We start from the raw sequence: 7,303 nt of genomic DNA, 5'->3' as shown, positions 1-7,303 counted from the left end.
CTTCGCATTGAGTCTTAATAGCTCTATACATCAATACCGCTCACTCGGATGGGTCACTCATCAACTCCAATCTGCGTCTATCCCGTAACCTCTTACTCATGTACGTCGTTGTTTTCCTATATCTTTTCTCTTGGTTCCTTGATTTGCCTCCAATATAAGGAATCCCTGCTACAACTTTCACATCTAGCAACGATATTCCAGATTTAAAGCTACACGAATCCATATGGAGTCACACATGTGTCTGCTAAGTCCTTGGGTCTTGACTTCCAATTCCCAAATGCTTAGGAGGATAGGTTCCAAGTTCACCTTCACTGTATAACAACAACTTTCCTACTTCGATCCTCCCTTCGATCTTGGTCGGAACAACTGACTCAAAAATCCACAAGAGCGTACAATTCCTGCAACTATCTATCTTGATAGCTAACTACTTCACACAAGGTCTTGCCAATAAAGAGAAATATCTAACGGTTGACCTGCAACGTCGCTCAAATTCTCCACATACGCTCACAAGTTTACCCGACATAGTCACAATAAGACTTCGTCAAGTAAAATCCTCTACTTAATTCCAGCATTTCCAATGGTCACAATACTTCTTCCAATATTCACAAGCTAGCCCATGAAACATCCGATTATACCTCGACCACAACGTCCTTTTATACCAGTCAATTGGCAGGTTTCTCTAGATTTTGATGGATCCTTGAGTCTACAATGAATGAAACATTACTTTGTCGAGTTCATCTTCGGAAGGTATCCCCATACATACCTACTACAGGAATATGTCATTCTTATCTTCTACACTATTCTGATCTCAACCGATCACACACTTCACATAACCCTCTAAGCCATATTGTGTCCATAATCCACTTGGCTTCATTACCCTATTGCTCTCAATTCCTTGGTAGCAATAATTCCTTCTCGGCATTCTTCCAATTATGACATGTGCTAGAGTCTTAACCACACTCACCAACACTACTAGACAGATCGAGTAGTTCTTAACACCAAGTCACTAAATACTCTGTCATCCTTTTCATAGCTTATTCCCCATCATAGGTTTTCATACTGATGGTATGTCAACACCTCTAATAACTCATGTGACTTATTGATATATAATCCGTTCACAGTTGCACTTCAACCATACAGTCATCTAATGCCTTTTCGTTTCTGAATCTGATACTAAACTGGCTTCCTCGGCCACAATCCCAAATGCAACATTTCTAGCAATTAAAGTGTAGATCACAATGCAAGGAGTCACACTTTGTTCCTTGGATATTCTCCTTTGAATTTCTACGACACTCCCAAAACCAATGCATCTCTTCCTTTCTGAGATTGAAATTATTTCACTACTGAGGATCTACAAATACTCCTCTAGATACAATTAACATAGAGTTAACCCAAGACATGCTTCGTCTATTCTAACACTGATCACCAATGTTAAAGAATGGCCAGACAATATGCTGGTCGAAATATGATGATCACACACACACATTCCCATCTCGGGAACCACGCATAAAGGTTAACTAACTCCAACGAAACAAAGAGCATCCACATTGTAGAATTCAAAAATTCTCATGCGGTCCCGACCACCGAAGTTGTCCTCATAAGCGTAGCATTAGAATCTAATCCACCATGTCGTCACCTACTCGCATGATCCTCAATCATCGAGTGCAACATGTGGATTCTTATCCCACATACCTTATGAGAATCTACATCCGCGTCTCATAAATACCAATCTCATCCTACCTTGAGTTCCACATCAACATGTCCCACATCTGTCAGGAAAGAATGGCTCACGCGTCTCGTGCGCGATAGCGATACTGTGGCGCAATACCTATCTAATAGTACTAGCATGTTGGTCCCACTCCGAGTCCATGCACTCAAGTAACCTACCCAATAGCGTATAACGATCCCCACCTGTATCCTATAGCCACGACCGACGATGATTGGACATGTCTCAACTGAGGTCATCGCTACTCAGATCCTTCTAGTCACACGTTTAAGGTTTACCTCCCCTGAACGCAACAAACTAGATTTGACTCGCTACGAATCCAGTTCGAGTTCCTATGCCAAGTGTGTACTCACTCACACAGGGCACACACAAGAGATTCCTAATGATAAGTCCCACCATATAGGAATATCATGGTTACAAATAACAGTCACCTACTGCGGTCGACTCACTGATGCTTCAGACAACCACTAGTTCAATTCATCTAAGTAACCAACACCTAGAGTAGTTCTACAGACTTGGGATTAGATGATTCACAACTAGCAGGGAACATGGATTACTTCACTATGCATATCCATCCACTCAGTTGTCACCTAGCGTAGTTCTAGGACTTACGCATTTCAGAATAACAAGGAGATGCAGTAGTTTCTTCCACTCTATCAGGCATCTCAGATTTCCCAATGTGGAGATCACCACTTCCACTCGTCCCATCAACCGTTCACTATATGACTACTCACCTCTTAAGGTACACTAGAACGATTCAGAGGTAATAATCTTGTCCATCTAATTACTTCCCAGGCCAGATCAATTAAAAAGATCCAATATCTCGGTCCAACTCCTAAAGTCTTCCATCCAACCGTTTCTCTATCCATGTTTGCTATTGGCACCATTATCTAGTAACGAATTCCTAACGACTTCAAGCTCAGCTCCATCATGGAATTCCCTTACTTCATTCCTACTTAGGTGCTTCATGGATCTGCTTTACTACTACCGAGATTCCAGAGAAGGTTCACTACATCCAATCGAAGTCTTGGAACTTCCAGTCGTCTTAGACCATATCACGACAGCTCGATTTTCAACTATTCTGTGACAATTTCTCCTCTTACGTATGACAATCCCAACATACTCCCAACTTAACCGACTTCTACCACTTCAACAAACTCCTCTAACATACACTCTGTCTAAAAGGATCACTTTGTCCCAAAAGGTGTTTTGGAAATTTCCAACTTCCTTAACTTCTCCAGTATAGACTGTTATCGTATCTACCTTGCATACGTGACACTATACAACTCCAACATTTCTCCATAATTCCTTACTGGACCTCTGCTACCACATGAGTCACTTTGGGGCTAACGCATCCTCGCACCGGCTCTGCCACGATCCTGCCTATCACGTATCCAGTTGGTGAGTTGATAAAGTTCAACAACTGAATAACATGCCAGTAGAATCGAGCTAGAAACGCACATATATGAGGAAGAAGGATGTTTGCTATTGATGCCTCACAGCTAGGTCGAGGGTCGACTTGCTCTGATACCAACTGTAATACCCTACCAATATGTGTCTAGAATCATATTAGCAAAATACTAATAATTGGTACTAAGTACATACAAAAGTCAGGAATAATGACATAAGATGTATACATTTCAAAATCATCTTGAAGATGGATACCATGAATATTTATACACAAAGATAATAATACACAGCGGAAGAAAAGAACAGGCACGGTCTTCATGGCATTCGATCAAAAGCCCTTAATCCAAGCATCTAGCAGAACTCGATCTTGCACGGTACCTGAAAAAAATAATAAGATGAATGGGGTGAGATTACTAAATCTCAGTGAGTTCCCCTATCTTATGGGTCCTCTCGGCTCTACAGGGTACATGCATCAACTACATATCCATCTGAGATCCTAAGGTTTCCTTACTATCCAGTACAGGAAGGCATATTTACTCGCAGCACCACGATTGAGTGTCCATTGACCACTCGATTGGATTCTATGAGAACATATCACATGTTCGGATATCAGGTACATGTTTCCTCCAGAACAGGTCTTCCGGATTTACCTGCCAACCTTCTGTCGAGAGCTACCCTCAAGGTCTGGTCTTTCGGGTTTACCTTCCTATCTACTCTCGAAACAAGACCCTAAAACATACATTTTCAATCTACATGGTAAGTAACTCATATGACTATAGAGAACCGTGGAATCGACATTGAATCGCATCACACGATTCAACTCCTCCATTATCCCAGGGCCTGAATCTCACATAGAAACTCACCCTCAAGGAGATGACAAAAGGAGAAGGTGTGGCTCATATCTCCGGGAGTTCATCCCCGAAGAATAGCTCCTGAACTACGAAGCACGGCCCATTCCTGAGATCACACACTCAAGGAATGCCTGCAATATATGTGGCACAGGGGCATCCTTGGAAATCCTTCACAAGAAATAGCCAACATATATGTAACATGCCTACACGCAGTTACTATCCTTATGTCTGTTCTCTAACCCCTCGTCTAATACTTACTACACCATTAGATTGTAGGATTTCGAAAGTAGTCGCTTGATAGGAAAAGGAATAGCAGGATAGAGTCAGTTCATATCTCTTGATCTAGGTATCCTAAGGTTCACCTTACCAGATCCACATTTGTTAACCGACATACACAAGTTACACCATGTAGTATGACCTCTTCGCCTTTGGGTTCACATGGTTAGCTTCACAAGCTATAAGTCATCAACATCCATGGTGTAAGTTTCTAGCTTTTATTTTCCATCACCGCTCATTGCACGATCCCTACAACCTAGTTAAAGGAAACACTTGGGCACGAAGGTATTTAGAATGATTAACAAATCAATTATCCAAGCCTTATCTTTACTAATCAAGGTACAAGAACTTTCACATGGATTTGATTAGTACTTAAGATTATGCTAAGGTTTTGGAAGCTCAAGTATCTCGTAGCCCTTTCCGTTATCTTTCCGATGACTCCGACGGCGCCCAATTCCGAGTTACGGAACTCTAGTTATGGTCGAAACGGTAAAAGGATGATTTACTGTCAGGTGCAATCGACTTGCACTGGTGTGCAATCGATTGCTTGCTGAACCAGAAGCGCAGAAAGTCAATTTTTCACAGTGAAATCGATTGCTTGACCCGTGCAATCGATTGCTTACTGAACCAGAAGCAAAAATCACATTTTTCTTGCATAAAACCAGTTCCAATAGTGTTCTAACTCATCCTTAGGTTCCCCAACAATCCAAATCCGTACTCTATCATAATTTAACATTCCATGGCATACAAAAGCATCGAAGAACACATATTTCATCAATCAAACAACATGCAAAGTATTGATGACAATCTAAACCCTTAATCATGCTAGGTTCCCAAATTCCACCCCAAGTTCCTAACTAATGGAACTCACCTTGAAATCATTATAAATTCTGACTTGATGATGATAACAGAGATGACTACAGCTTTGCTCTTCATCCTTGACCAGGGTTCTTCACTCTAAAGTTGATAAAGTTTCACACACATGTAAGAACTTGATGAAGATGGTGTTGATTAAGCTTGATTCCCTCTTCAATTCCACATGCAACCACTTGATCAAGCAAGATGGACTCTTTCTCCTTCCATTCACGTGTCCTTGTTTCTCCCCATCCTCAAAATTTTGATTTTTCTTTTGTTATAAGGCCCTAATGTTCTTCCACCAAACAAGTTCTTAAGGGAAAATGACCAAACTACCCTCTAACTAAATAACATTTACCAATGTGCCATTTAGTTTCATCGTAACTAATAACTTTTGATTCCAACTAGTCCATTAATTCTTCTTACCAACTTCTAATATATAAAATCATGCTTAGACAAATAGGGATGTTACATACACACACACACACACACACACACACATATATATATATATATATATATATATATATATATATATATATATATATATATATATATATATATATATATATATATATAAAATAATAGTTAATGATCTTATCATTAAAAAATTGAAAATAGAAAAAATTCATATACTAATAAAATGGGTAATATAATTAAAATTATATAATCGGTCTTTTTTTTGGAAGCAAAACATTAATCTTATAATTGGTCTTTTATTGTATTTACTCTAATTATTATTAAAAAAATGTAGACGACTGTCTCTCGGATGGGAAAATTGGTTAGTGTGGAGGATGATTGTCTCTCGGATTTTATGAATTGCCATTATTTCTTTAGGGACCAAAAGGTGAAAGAAGGAAAATTAGATGTGGTTTGGCTTGCTACTACTTGGTCTTTGTGGTTGACAAGGAACGGGGTTTGCTTCCTGGAGGACGGTTGGAATTTAGACGATACAATTTGGAATATAAAGAATTTAGTTTGGAAATGGTTCTTTTGTGGGAAAATTACCCATGCCAATTACTCTTTTTATGAGTTTAGTAGAGACCCTATTCTATTCCTCTCATAATTTTAATTGAAGTGTAATTTTCTTTCTTTTTGTGAGGTTGTTTTGTTTTGTATACCCATTGTAAAAAGGTTGGAGAACCCTTAGTTCTCCATTTTATATCATCTCTTGCCTTCTAAAAAAATTAAAAAAAATGTATTTTTTGCACCTACAATTAAAAAAAATACTTAGGGTTCATATAGAGATAAGCTACAGTAGATAAAGAATCATTTGATGGAACTTAAAACTCAGAAAACACTAAATTTATGTATTATACAATATTTTTTTAAAGTACTTTTGAGTTCAACTAGTGTCTTACCCGTGCGTTCGCACGGGTACCCGTCGTGTTCGCGCATTGTGGTTGGGAAAAATAAAAGATGATAGAGAAAAATAAATTTTGAGGAGAGAGGTTAATATAATAATAATAATAAAAGTTTGAAAAAGAAAAATATTTTGTTAACAGTTTGGACCCAGGGATTGGTTAAAGTAAGTAAGTTAATAGGATGATATAATAGTTTGGGCCTTAGATGGTAAGCTCTATGTCCAAAAGGGAGTTGGTAATCTAATTTTGAAAATTGAATATTGAAAATAAAAAATAATTAAGAAAATAAGGTTTATATTATTTTAGATTGAATAATACAACTAAGGATGCATTAAGAAATGTAGAGGTTACTTTAAGAAATAATATGTGTAAAGAAAATGTGTGATTCCGTTAATATTTAATATTGTTAATATTCAATATTTTGATCACTAATTCATATTATCATTAATATTCAATATTTTATTCAGTAACTTCATGTTCCCGTTAATATTCAATATTTAGATCAATAAGTTCATGTTCCCGCTAATATTCATTATTTTGATCCGTAACTCTGTATTCTCGTTAATATTCCAAATTTGTTTTTGTTAATATTTAATATTTTTATCAATAACTTCGTGTTCCTGTTAATATTCATTACTTTGATCAGTAACTCCGTGTTCCCGTTGGTTATGTCATTATTTTGATCAATAACTTTGTGTTCTCGTTACTATTCCAAATTTTTCCCCTTAATATTCAAAAAAATTATCAGTAACTTAATGTTTTTGTTAAAATTCAAAAAAATTATTAGTAACTCCGTGTTTTCGTTAATATTCAATATTTTG

Source organism: Vicia villosa, unplaced genomic scaffold, assembly GCF_029867415.1.
Source record: "Vicia villosa cultivar HV-30 ecotype Madison, WI unplaced genomic scaffold, Vvil1.0 ctg.000203F_1_1_1, whole genome shotgun sequence".
NCBI lineage: Eukaryota > Viridiplantae > Streptophyta > Magnoliopsida > Fabales > Fabaceae > Vicia > Vicia villosa.
Note: the sequence above shows the minus strand (reverse complement) of the source record.